Source organism: Melanostigma gelatinosum (genome assembly GCF_949748355.1).
Source record: "Melanostigma gelatinosum genome assembly, chromosome: 10".
Classification (NCBI taxonomy): Eukaryota; Metazoa; Chordata; class Actinopteri; order Perciformes; family Zoarcidae; genus Melanostigma; species Melanostigma gelatinosum.
In genome coordinates, this window is record NC_136643.1 from 16,939,000 (window position 1) to 16,953,488 (window position 14,489).

The 14,489-nt window shown below is 42.6% G+C and overlaps 1 pseudogene across 1 annotated transcript; it reads left to right on the forward strand.

Moving 5' to 3' along the window:
• The first annotated feature begins 1,520 nt into the window (after positions 1-1,520).
• LOC306783810 (WD repeat, SAM and U-box domain-containing protein 1-like) lies at positions 1,521-14,395 on the forward strand (annotated as a pseudogene). Its single transcript, XR_013773164.1, has 11 exons — positions 1,521-1,917; positions 2,789-2,976; positions 3,712-3,798; positions 5,503-5,596; positions 6,105-6,138; positions 6,298-6,338; positions 6,712-6,818; positions 7,383-7,412; positions 10,496-10,672; positions 14,029-14,163; positions 14,244-14,395. The product of XR_013773164.1 is annotated as a WD repeat, SAM and U-box domain-containing protein 1-like (transcript).
• The last annotated feature ends 94 nt before the right edge of the window (positions 14,396-14,489 follow it).

Here is a 14,489-nt window from a genome sequence, read left to right on the forward strand (position 1 = left end):
ACAGGACATGGCAAACAGCTTTAAAAAAATAAAAATAATAAGATTGTTTCATGAACTATTAAACTAGCCAATCAAAAAACAAAAGAATTGTTTACAGCTCTTTGACTATATGGTGCTAGAGCAGTACTACGTTAATTGTGTAAAATACCAGGAGGTATTACTGTCACTCTTTCAACTTGTATTTCTAACGTGTATAGAGTGTACATACAGTACAGTCTTGTTCAACTATTGTTAATGCATAAGGATGATTGTAGCACTTCATGTCTTATACTGTGCTCTGCCTGTGCTGAATATCTGCTCAAACACTGGTCTCCTCAGTATTGTAGTGCCTGACCTCTGACCTGTGTGTGGAGGAGTGTGCTTTTTTTTCTATTTTCTGTGCGTGTACTGTTTGTGTGTTCTGCACAACATACTGTAGGAAACCCTTACACAAAAAGCTAATATTCTTTCGAGCTTCTCCTCTGAAAACTATTGATGTGGTGCATATAGTGTGTTTCATCTCCAAGCATTTACTTCAAGCCAGTCTTGTCAGAAACCCAGCAGACAGACGTAGAACCTGCAGTGGGCTTTAATCCAGCTGTGCGTCAGACAGAGTCACGGTCCAGCGGAGGCATCTCAAGACAGCTGAAGTCAGAAGACTTGAAGTAACTGTATTTTATTATGAATATTGTGAAATGAGTAGCGACTTTTGTGGGAATATTATTTTTGAATGGTGAGTGTGTCGCACAGATAAAATAAACCGGTTTTTCAAAATAACACTTTTGGGCCCTCACTGTCTTCCCTGTTGATTCAGAGTAAGTCTAGTTTTGATGATCTTGCCATTTTTTGAATCCTATATTTAATTTGAAACATTTGTAGTTGGTTGAAATGGAGTTAATGCATTGTTTTATTTGTCAATAGTGGAATGTCACAAAGTAAATGTTCTCAGAAATGCACTGATGTAAAACGTTGGCATACGTGTACTTTATTATTGACATATTTTTATATGTCCCAATTCAGGGGAGAATATACTTTACTCCACTTCATTTATTTCACAGGTATACTGTAGTAACTGGTACTTTCACGCAAAACACAACACGTTAAATATGCAGCAATGTTATAGATAAAGCTACCCAGCACAATAAAGTAGGACAAAGTAGCTCCAGCTCGACCAGCTACAACATCAAATGCTGCAGAATTCGTCAATAATTATCAAACAATAATATAAACATAACACCGAAAAGAATGGACTACGAACATTGTGCAACTCAGTAAGCGTCACATGACTGATAACAGCTGTGCGAGATGAACTGACTGTACAGCTGGAAGAGGAAGTATTCAATGAGAGAAGCCGTCGACACGTGAGCAACAGTTTGTGCTGAGGTTTGTATCTTTGATGCATTTTAACAAAAAGAAGTTCGCCGGACAGACCGCTGTCACCAACAACTCTCCTCTCTCCATCCACAGGCAGATCATTGGGCATTGTGCGCCACCTTGTGAGTGAACGTCTCCCTCTGCAGAGCCACACATCTGTCCCCAAGATGGTGTCAATACTTTGCGCTCTTCGGCACCACGCTGACGAGGTCAGCTGCTGCGCTTTCTCGCCGTCTCTCCTCGCCACCTGTTCCGGCGATAAAACCCTCCGTGTTTACAAAACGGCGACTTCTCGGAGCTTCCGTTCTCCCCTCTGTCGGGCCACGGTTACGGGGTTCACTGCTGCTGCTTCAGCTCATGCGGCCGCTACCTGCTCAGCTGCTCCACGGACGGATCCACCATCGTGTGGGCCGCGAACACGGGTGAGGTGGCCGCGGTGCTGCCGCACCCGGCCCGTAGTCCGCTCCGAGCGTGCGCAATAGCGCCGGACTCCTCCCTGCTGCTGGCAGGGGCCTGCGATGGCACCGTAGCCCTCTGGGACTTCCCCTCCAAGACGTTACGCAGGTACAGTGTGACCCCCAGTGTCAATCATGCAACAGTTCAAGCTGCAAATCAAACCGACCGTAGTCCGTCTTAGAGCAATCAAGGGCCAGTTTCCAGCCTTAGATTCATCTTTTAGTGCACAAACCGACAGAAACAGGTGAAATAGCTTGTTTTAAACGACCGCACAACCTGAGATTAAAGGTTCTTTCTTGAAGTTGGGAATTTGACACAACTAGGCTAACTTGGTTTCATTTTACTGCCTTTGTCGTCATATAGTCTTTGCATACCATCCTGATACATTGAAATATTCTGACTGGTGCACTGAAATATGTTTCAGGTGATTATTTCATCAGAGCCACGCCCACTTCAAACCAGTGACAGAAGCGCAGATAAAACACAAAAATAAATTATGAAAACATATTTGGCAGAACATATTGTTTTCCTTTGGAACGCTGTTGATAACAACACCGACTGTATGCTTTACAATGCAAAGCTGGTTGAAGAAATAACGTTTTCTTTGGCCGCAAAACATCTGTAACTCCATTTGACTTCCTCAAACCTGGTTTGGTTCGTCCTACATCAGGCCTAGTTTGTAATTAACTGAACTAATAAAGAACTCAACCAGCTGGACAACTTATTGTCAAGATTAACCGATTGAGATGTCAATAAAACTGCCTTTATTTTAAAGAATTACAGCTTTTTACAAGCACCCTCAAGGCTCTCTCAGGTGTTATATATCTGGTTAAACTCAGTCCAGCTCTCCATAGCTTTATCCAAATTGTAAGCTAAAGTTTAAGCCGGGATCAATGAAGTCCTGCTCCTTGTTTCATTAACACCCTTTAAAGTATAACAAGTCGAACCCAATGTGCGTATCTAACATGGCCTAATACAGGTGCAGTGCCGTGAGCGAGGCCAGTGTTGTGGCCTGCTGCTTCTCTCCCTGTGGCCAGATGTTTGTGACGGGCTGCACCCGCGGAGACCTCAAACTGTGGGATACGGACATCAACCTCCTGCATGCTGAGAAGGACGCCCATGACCTGGGAGTCACCTGCTGCAGCTTTGCACCGCCGTTTAAAGTTGGTGAGTTCTTAGTGCTTTAAAGGGTCAGTTCACCCAAATCAACAAGGAACATATTTATATTGACTTATTAATCGTGGTGTCTAGACATGCAGGGAGGTAGCTTGTTTGTTGATGCTTTTAAAAGGTTTATTATTTTACTAATTTATCAAGTAAAAGGCCAAACATGTGTTTCATGTTCATTGATGCTTTTTGTTAACCAGTGTAAACAGAATATCTTTGGGTTTTGGACTTTTGATGAGACAAAACAAGCAATTTGAAGAAAACTGACTATTCATACAAATAGTGTGTAGATGTGTAGATTATATGAACAGAACACTATTTTGGTTACTCACAGACCTCACTGTGGACAGTTTTCATCTGCACTATTACTTCCGTAGAGAGTGCTTATTCTTATTCAACTGTTACTCGCAGTATTTGTGATTTTAGGTGAACTAATCATTTAGTTTGTATCAGAAAAAAAGCAAGCTGTTGCATTGTATCCCTGAATCAAGAATGACATGTACATTTGCCACTTTTGGTGAATAAAAAGCACATTTTTGTGATGGAAATCGCCCTTAAATCCAAAACACTCCATTTATGCCACATGGAGTGTAGAAGATGCTGCCTGCTGTAACACTTCACCAACCGGCCGTCAGATGACATTTGTCTTCTTTTGTTGTTAAAGTCAGTCAAGCGTGAACATTCAGAAAAGAGGGGATGTGGCTGTTATTTCTCTTTGTGTTTGTTGTTCTGCAGATGGCTGCTGTGTGGAGTTTCGACTGGCCTCCTGCGGACAGGACAGCCAGCTGAAAATACGGATTGTTTCCCAGCGTGAAGGGGCAGGTAGGCCCGACCCCTCTCCGAGAGCTCTCTCACTCCATCTTGCATGAGAGAGAGACGGAGACGGGATAGAACCTGCTGACTGCTTTCACCTTGAAACCGCTCTGCAGAATAGAGGAATTTTTATTAGTGTGTGGAATAAATCAGCTGCTGACCGACTCATTAATAATGGATCACTTTAAGACATTCTGCTGAAATACAGCAGCTGCAGGGGAATCAGGTGCACGCAGTAAATCCACTGTGGCGTTCACGTCTTGTACATCCTACAGCAGGACACCAACATCCCGTGCATGTCCATGTAACCAGCCGGCAGACTGTATTTTTCTTTAGTGTGTGTGTGTGTGTGTGTGTATGTGAGAGAGAGAGAGAGAGAGTGTGTGAGTGAGAGAGAGAGTGTGTGTGTGTGTGAACATGCCATGTTGTTAGTTCCTAAGTAGTGTTGCCGTGGTAACGCCCGTTTCTATGGAGGATGTCCCACATGATGACCCACTGCGGTCCAGTGGGGATTGTTCGACTGTGCGCAGCTCGCAGAAAGACACAGAACAATGTCTGTCCTCGTTTTTCTACATTCTCTGGAGGAAGCTTTCAACAGGAGCTTCCTGAAATGTGCATTTATCTTGAAGAGGATTGCTTTGCCTTAACCCCTCTTCCACTGTTTTAACAGAAAAAAGACCCGCGTGTAGATCATGCAGGGAAGCAAGGGGCACATTTCCTTCTATATGGAGCGTTTTTCTTGCCCGGGCTTCATTTTTGTTTGCAGCCCCATATTTTCATGCTTCCATATCAAACATTAATGGCCTTACACGAGCAAATTTGTCGTGTTGTCAGTTTTGCAGCCTTTTCCTTTCGCCCAGCAGCACGCCTCTCAATCACACGTGTCATTTAATTCATTTTCTCAAGTGTGCAGTTGGATTTTGTCAGGTTTGATAATACGTTTTAGTTTTTTTTTTCCTTACTGAGTGGTACGGGAGCTTCACGTCACATCATGAATATGCATGCAAGTAACAAATTAAGCTCCCACAGAGCCTGAAATCAGCATTTGTACTCTAATGGAAAAGAGGGAAGGTTTAATTTAATACATGTGTATTTACAGGCTGACAATTTAAATGCTGCTTCAGACTAGTTGGAATTCGGCACATCGGATTATTGCGCGATGCATTATTACGAAGTGTCTTTGTATCTTAAGATGTGCGTGTTTCAGGTTTATTGCCAAAAATAAAATCTTCTGTTTCCAAGCAGCTGTCAGCAGGTGGCACAGCTTCAAACCAGCAAGACAGTTATTGACAACAAGTTTTATTGTGGAGTGTGTGCGCATGTGTGTGGCAGCATGAGAAAGGGACTGAGAGATAATTACTTTTTGTATTTATTGCTCAATTTAAGGACAAATTGCAGGAGGTTTGTATGCTAAACGCATACAAACACAAAGCTAGTTTGAACTTTAACTGTGTGTGTGTGTGTGTGTGTGTGTTTTGTGTTCCCAACTTTGATTGCCTTTGGAGACGCATTTCAAACTAAAAAACAGTTAACAAAGGACGGTTTGGGGACAAAAGCCACATCCCTAATTGGGGGGAAAAGGCAGATTTTGGGGTCAGTGGTTAAGGTGAGGCAAGTAGGGGTTAGGGAAAGTCTCCAGGAAATGAATGCAAGTCAATGTAAGGTCCCCAAACATGACCTAAGTAAACATGTGTGTGTTGTTTGCCCCCTCAGCATGTGTCATGAAGTTGCTGCACACTCTCACCAGCCAGTCGGCTCCAGTTCTGTCTTGTGCCTTCTCTTCTGATGGAGAGCTGCTCGTTTCGGGGTAACACACAACACATCACCACACACACACACACACACACACACACACACACACACACACACACACACACGTGAATGACTCATCTTCACACGTGTGTGAGCAGCTCTGATAAACACCTCCTGTGTTGCCAACTGAATTTTGACTTATTATTTGTCATTTGCTTTGAAATCATTTTTGCTCATTTGGGACGAATTAAGTTGAAATGAATCCCACTTCCATGTTTGAAATGCTCCTTTTCTTTCTGTGCTGTAAATGGCAGATGCCACTGCTGAGCACTGATCCAGCTGTTTCTCCAGCAGACCACAGGAGGAGTGTATTTTGTTGTGTTTAAACTTCAGTTTACATCTCTCTGCTGCTTCTCGTTTTAGTTCAAACACGCTCGAGGTTCATGTGTTCTCTGTTTGTAGCTCTTACACATTTGAATCACGTGTGTGTTTTTGTTTGAATTTAGTCTGGACTGCAAATGGATTGGATTCTTGCAAATAACTTTACTCTGATTATTCAACAGTTCGGTGGATAAAAGTGTTGCAATATATGATGCGGTAAGTAAAGGCCAAAAAACACTTACAAAACATAGCTTTTTTTGTTTTGTTTTTGCCTTTGCTGCTTCAGTTAACTAACTTTCTAAATAATTGATCCCAACCACTGTAAACACACGGACGTCCTTGTTCTGTCCCTGTTTGTTTGCTCTTTGTTTACAGAACCTGGGAACTCTGCTCCACTCTCTGAAACAGCATGACAGGTAGATGATCAGACCTCCCGCGGCTATAATCTATGCAGCTATCAGACAAACGGCAAAAGAGTTTCAGATCAAAATGTGTGATTTTTTTGCCTGATTAGTTTTTTCCCCAGAAGCGCTGGGTGCAGTGATGCAATAGAATATTGTCCAGCGTTCCAGACGGTCATTGAGGTGGCACCGCAGCTGGACACCAGCAGAGCCCTTTGAAGTGCTTGAAAGGATTTAAGATACAGTACCATCTAAGACTGGATTTATAATTCATATTTTATTAAGGGTATAGATGGAAGCTGACTTTTAAAGCTGATCTCTTCCCGTGTAGGTTTTAGTCTGTCGTACACACCCTTCACATTTCTGCTCCTCTTCCTCCTCCCTGCAGGTACGTGACTGCTGTTGCTCTGTCTCCCACCATGCCGTGGATTGCAACCGGCTCCATGGACCGAACCGTAAACGTGTGGCGAATAGGAGATGAAGTCAGCGGAACTGGTAAATACTGAACAGGGAATTGTTTGGGTTGGCGCCTTCAAAAGCACAATCACTCCTTTTTTTTTTAACAGACTGTTAGCAGTGGTTCAAAGCCCAGGAGCCATTTGCAGCGCTAAAGCCGCCCTAAAGAGTGTTTTGGGAGATATCCAGCAGAAGAAGCTCCTATTACATGTGTATTGCTGTCGCTGCAGTGTCTGGAGGAGGAATTGTCATTGATGTTTATTGGTGCAGCAGGGCAAAGTACCACTTAGCCTCAGAGAGCTGTTCTGAATCCTCTTTAAAAAAAAAAAAAGAAAGAAGAAGAAAGTTCAGAACAAACATGAAAGAAAACATTTGGAATACTAACTGAAAAGGTGCAATCGTTAGACATCTGGAGGCCTTGAAGTTTTTATCAGGGCAGCTTCCCATCTGCCATTAGTCAGGTTGATGTTGACAAAGCAAATTCCACCTCAATGAAGATCTGCCTTTTTTATGCCTCTTTCTCTCTCTCTCAATCTCCCCTTTCCTTTAATCTTCTTTCTTTCTTTTTATATTCAAGTTATTCTCTTTTCTGTTTTCCTGCAGCAACTGAATCGAGGCAGACCGGGTGCCGAGGTAAATGCATGCATCACGCTGTTTTTCCCCGAGAAAAACTTCAGCTGTTCACAGCACTCTGAGCTCAAAAACCCCCCCACTGTTTATCATGTTTCTATGGCTACTGTATGTCAGGTTGTGTGAACCCATAGAAACCCGAAGGTGCTTTGGGGAAGCTAATGGGGATCCAAAAAAAAAATGAAATAGCAACTGCCTGGCTTTCAAGGATAAGGCTGGCATTATTCAATGTCTTTCGAATGCCATGGAAATCCCATTAAAAGACGAAAACAACAATGTGTTGGTCCGTCTCTCAACACCTTCCCAAGCCCATTCGTTCCTGCTGAATTGTTACAAATGCATCATAAATATGTAGCGTTTCATTTTCAAAAGAGACTCAGTCATTTCTGAAAACATACGGGCACAGTAGGTGTTAGCTAGCACTGTGACTCTCATTGGTGCAGCCATTTTATTTCCCCTCAGGATTTAGAAGAACAATATGTTGACTGTCTGACTACTTGCAAAACAAATGACGTTCCCATCAGCCACAGCTGTACTCTATGTGTCGTCCTTATAAGCAAATGTTAAAGTGCTGAACTAAGATGGCGGTAAAGCATAATGTCTGCTAAACATTAGCATGTTAGCATTGCCGCTGTGAGCATAGCGTGCTGATGTGAGCTCGTAACTCGAAGCCCTGCTGAGCCAAAGTGTAGCTTCACAGAGCCGCGAGCTGTAGATTATTTATGCTGGTTGAGCACCTTTGAATAAACAAGGCAATTCAAGTGCTTTGTATAAGACAACATGAAAAGGCACATGAATATGAGCTAAAATAGAACAAAACGGAATACAAAATGATCGTGCAGTGGAAGATGTGACTACAAACAACCCAAATGTGATTTTAATCCCGCACGTCAATAGTCCACCCACACAGCTGTTTTCATGTCTTCTTTACAAACCAGGCTTGATTGACTCCTTCACTCTCCTGTAAGTATTAATGCAGCTGCTAGGGCGGGACAACCTCCCCAGTTATCATTCTCAGTGTACATAGTTTGGTGAAGTGATTGCTAATATGACTCCAGCTAGCTTTAACCTGAGTAAAAGTCTAATCAGCCAGAGTGATTGGAAACACCTGCGTTCATGGGCAGGGTTAGCTGAGGACTGCATGCAGTATACCATGACTTTATGTGTGACACACTGTAATATTGATTCTTACTTTTTTATGACTTACTGTACTTTGACTTTTTTAAATGATGTTTTATGACATCACTAGACATAATAGTAAGATACTATTACTGTTATACTATACTTTTTCTTGACTTTTTTTATTACTTACTGTACTATGACTTTATATATGATTTAATGTCACTTTTTATTGACTTTTGTATGACTTACTGTACTATAACTATTTTTTACAACATACTCTAAGTCTAATGATTATTTTATTGACATATTATACGAATGATGTTTTATGACTTACTATACTATGACTCCTTTATGACATATACTCTGTTATTTTGCGTGTAATTAGCATGCCAAAAAAAGACAAAACGCTCAATAAACAAAAATGAATTTGATTGATAGCATTTTCTTTATTATTATTTTTCCATAGATATCACAATAATATCGTTATCATGAATTCTTTTTGCAGTACAAATGTGATGTCATTTTTGGAAACTAATGGAGGTCAACGGCACTGAGGAATAAACGATCAAGCTTTAACTGCACAAACAATACTTGTCAGTAGAAATAGTCACTCTTGGTTTTGGTCTTTTCATTGGATTTGTTGACAATAAGAAGGAAATAGACCAGGCTCCACATCTCCAGTCGTATCCTGTGAGTAATGGGGATGTTGAAGAAACCCCGGTGTAGACCAAGAACACGCTCTAGAGATTATGTCGCTCATCTGGCTTGCGAACGCCTCGGAATCCCCCAGCAGGAGCCGGAAAACGTTTTCTAGGGAGAGGGGATGTCTGGAATACCTATACCGGCTTAACCTGCTGCCACCATGACCCGGCCCAGGATAAGCGACAGAAAATGGACTGATACATGAGGAAGAGAGCCTCATATGTGCATCTGTCCATGTCATTAAACACTGCAGTCTGAGCAGTCCCAGTCTGCAGTCAGGCTCTGTGAGGTTTTCATGCTTTTGGCACAGTGATTCCATGACTCAGCCTCCTAGACTGGGAGACTCCACACTCCAGGGCTGCAGAGAGGCGGTGGCGTTACTCTGCTCTCTGTCATGCAGACCCAATAAGTGGACGTTTCCACTCAGTGTAACAGTGCGTGGGGCATGAGTGATGTTTGAAAAGTTTTACTCTCGCCAAAAAAAAGGGAAAACAGCACGGTACTATGTCTTTAGTGCTAATGCTAGCATGCTTACCTGTTAAAATAAGATGATAAACATGATGCCTGCTAAACATCAGCGTATTCGCAGTTTTACAGTAGTATCCAAAAGTAAATCCTAACCTTTATCCTACATAAAGGAGACGGGATGTGTCACATTTTGAATGAGGAGAGCCCTTTTTTCCCAATTGCAAAAACCTCACTCGTTCTCAGGTGCAGGCATGTCCTGCTCGAAAACACAATCTTTTTTTGGACAAAAACATGCATGGACTATGAATTGTCTTGGCCAGCAGTGGTCAGAAGGGGGGGGGGGGGGGGTCGACCTAACATGTTGGTTAGCGTGGTAATGAGCAGCACCTCCCCAATGACGGCCGATGGGGGCCGCGAGGCTGCTGCGAGGTGTCATTAACGGGGCCTGCACACACAACAGGCCAGTTTGTCTGGGACTCGTGTGATAAATGGTGGCCGCTCACTCGCATAGCGTCGTGTGAAGGTTGATGAGCTGCATGCTGGCACAATCTGAAGTAACACAGCCCTGGGATTAACTGTCTTTACGAGGTCACATGCTTGTATGCGAGGTCAGGGATCTGTGTGCAGGAAAAGTAATTGTCACTTCCATATCAGCACAAAAGGGAGTGTGTCCTTTTTCTGTGGAGTGCGAGAGAAGTTGTTTGTTTACATCAGCTACGTTTCGTTTCAGGAGATAGGGAGGTGGGGGTTATAATAACAGGGCACTTGCTCCCGTCCTGTTGTGCGTTTTGCAGGAAGGAAGTTGCCGGGTCACTCCAGGCTGCTGGTTGCTGATTGGTCGGAGGAGGATGTGCAGACTTGGCTCTGTGAGGAAGGACTGCAGGAGCTCGTCAGCATCTTTAAAGACAACAACATCGATGGAGCAGAGCTCAGCCAGCTCAACAAGGAAACAGCAGCAGAGCTGGGTGTTGGTGAGTATGAAACACAATCACGCACATTAGTGTAGACTAGAGTATGCACACTCACTCACACACTCACAGGGACCCTGGGACGCAGTGTGTTTGTGGGGATTTACTGTTTGATCCTAAAACCTGACACGCTTCAATTGGATAGCATGATATAAGCCGTTTCTTCTCCTTTTTAATTTTTTTTATTGATGCTCTGATTTATTTTTTCCCCCTCACAACTCTTCCCCAAACGATCAGATTTAGGGACGTGGAGCTGCAACGATTCTATCTGCTTATACAATCACAAATCACGCTGTGTGGACAGTACCCCACGGGATGACCTTTACGCCACAAACAATGATAATCCCTCTGAAAATAAGATTAGTCCCTCCAGGGTCGTCCAAGGTCTCAGTGTGGAAAGTCACTGTACGATCTGCAGCTGTGGACAGCGATGTTAGAGCAGCATAGTACAGTAGCTAACAATGTTAATGCCAACAACGAGCGTCATTGTTTTCGCTTATTATTTTATCCGGTTTCTTACAGGGTTAGGGTTTTTACACCTCCGTTTTTATACATCAACAAATGAAATATATGTAAATCCGTAAGTTTTAGAAGTATTTCAGGTGGATTTCACACCTGTGCCATCATTATGCACTCAACCATTTATTGCACCTGCGTCATTAATTCAACCATTATTGAGTATTTCATAAACCATATCACAATCAACCAATCTATGATTTGGTTTAAACACTTTAAACAGAGTATACAAAGTGTTTTACAAAAAAAATATTATTGCTAATAATTAGTTTATACATGCACATCTTATGAATCCAGACTGCAGAAATCATAAACTATTAGTGAAATATGAAAACAAAAAACAAATGACTGTTTTGATCTCTCACCTTATTTTCCACATTACATGGTCACACACAGTCCTCTGTAGAAAGCACGCCTGCACAAGAACATGATAAAAGTGCACACATCCTCACTGCAGATAAAGATTTTCTGTTGAAATAACACATCTTGATGATTGTTAACCTTGTATTTTGTCTCCTCGGTGTGTGTGTGCTTTCTCGTAAGTATTTCAGCACTGACAGCTTCATTGAAGCAAATCTTGAATACGTTATTTTCACACACAGTTTTGAGGAGAACCTAGCAGACAGTTGACACACTGACCGCATGAATGCCATAAAGCCCAGAAAAGCCGCCTTTACTCTGATTACGGGTACTCTGTGCCGACTGTAATCATGTGACTATCTGCATCCCACCCTTAATCACAGTATAAACGCCCTTCTGGCTGTTGTTGTGTTTGCTTTAATTGGACAGCAAGTAGACACAGAAAAACAACAACAGTAAAGCCGACTTCCCTTGCATGCTGCTAAGTTAGGCAAAGCGTGTCCTATGGACTGAGCATCTCTTTTCCATGTGTTTAGTATGGAGGACAGCTCTCATTACCAAAGAATAAGGACAGAGGAAACAGCACACTGACACACTTCCTGTCCTTTTCGTGCTGTGCAACCAACAACTATCATTTTCCATGCATGCTGTTTGTGTAAGATGGGTGTGCGTACATAGACGCACGGAAAATTTGATTCAAGCTCACTTTACTAAATGAAATATTCATGAATCTTTGAGTAAGGGGGGGGGGGGGGGTGAACGTCCTCTTGGATATAATTCAGTGTATCTCTGTGGAGACAGCCTCATTCTGCAGTTTTATTGTAGCGTCTCATCAAATTATCACTCTAAATGTAAAGTGGGCCGTATAGTACTCATGGCTTCAGTCCTCATGAAATATGTGGGAACTTATGAAAATCCTAAACCTTATACAGCTGTTAAGTGCCGTTTTACTATTCAAGAGTAATTCATGGGATGAATTGAGGGACTTAATAGGTTCAACGTGTGTCAGCGGGAGAAGGCATTTTGATTGAGCAACATCACTTTTCCCGTAGGATTCAAAAGTATTTGTGATTGTGACAGCAAGCTGCTGCATCTGCCTGTTTTACTTTAAACTAGGCTTTTCAAGGCACCGAGTTCATCGCATGAAGTCTTTGTCCTGTGTACCTGAATGCTTCCCTCCCTCCCATCTCTGTTGTCTGCTCTATGAACGTGTCATTTGCTGCAGTAAGAGAACAATCTGATCTGATTGTGAAAGTCTCTTCGCTTTGTTTGAGGCTGATGGTGTCAAGGATCGAATCTCTTCCGAACATCGTGCCTCTCTACATCCTGACATGCTGGGGTTCGATTTTGACCACACAAATGTTCAAACAACTTTTTTAATTCAAACTACCAGACATACTCTATTGTTCTTAAACAAAACTAAATCTATCCAGAAGTCTCTTCCATAATGGTTAAAAGCACACATTGTCATCAGTTGCAACTTGAAGCCATACTGTAGTTTTATCACGTCTTCCAAAAATCATCCCTATTGTTCTGGCATTCTTGACATAAACCATCTGGTTCTAGGTTTGGAAATTGAGCATCCTCAGCACACGTGAACCAATGACGAACCTCAATACATACACATACATACATACACTTCTCACACCCGTCTTGCAGTTTGAAACTACACCTTGCAATATTACAAGTATCATAGAACTAGAATGAAATAGAGACGGGGAAATGGATGGAATCGTGCGATAGGAGGGATTCTCCAGTCACTAGACAGATTCTCAGAATATTTCTTGGCTCAATATAACAGTTATAATTGTTAAGTCTGAAAAAATGTAATTTGTGTGTAAAAACAATATATTTCAGACACAATCTCTTCAGGATTTTATAAAGCTGGGCAGAGTTCATTTTTTACTGCAGCTGCTCACATTCACTATATCTCTGCCACTATATGCATGGACACATCCCCAATCACTGTGGCTGTAAAGGTCCTCCCTCCATTGTATCAGGTGGGGACATTTGCAGCCGATGACAAACTCAAAGGGTTTGAGTGGGCAGAGACATGCAGCTGTGTGCAGAGTGTTTTTCTCTTCCTCTTTTGGCTCTTTATTAATATCTTTATTCTGGAGTAGAATAATGATGAATGTTAACTTTTTAAACTACAACCCACACAAACTCCTCAGAGGGAGACACCTTGCCTGAGTTGTGAAGCAATCATCACACAGTAAACATGTCTGGCTGTCCGTGTCTGGGCACAGATTGATTCAGCCGAGGTCCAGATTTATTCCCGCCTTTGTTTTATCTTAGAGGCCAGAGAGAGGACAAAGTCAGTCTGTCGAGTGCCCGGCGCTCATTCTGTTCAACAGGAAAAGCACTGATGCATCTTAGTGGATTAACAGTCACATTAAATCGATTTTAGCTTTAAACTTTGCATCAGTAAGCGCTGCGAGTGATGTAATTTACCCGTTTTACTAAACGTGTTGGTTTCTCAGAGTCCGTGGGCCTCCGCGGTCGTCTTCTGAGGAAAATCGAGGCCTTGAAGGCAGAGCAGAGTGGTTCAGATGACCCAGATGAGTTCCTGTGTCCGATCACCAGAGAGTTGATGAAGGATCCAGTCATTGCTGCAGGTTAGACAACAAATGCTGAAAAACCTGTCCAATGTTCTCAGTGTGTGTATAAGGTGTCACACTGTGCGTCTACTCCACAGATGGGTATTCCTATGAGCGAGCATCCATCGAGAGCTGGATCAGGGGCAAAAACAAAACCAGCCCCATGACAAACCTGCTCCTACAGACCACGCTCCTGACCCCCAACAGATCTCTGAAGATGGCGATAACGCGATGGAAGTCGAGCCAGTAGACGGCGTCTCATTTTTAGCTTGTTTGCCAACTAAACAGGTACTTTATCATTATGCTGGAGCTGCTCATCTGATAAGTGCTCTTATCATTAAGTA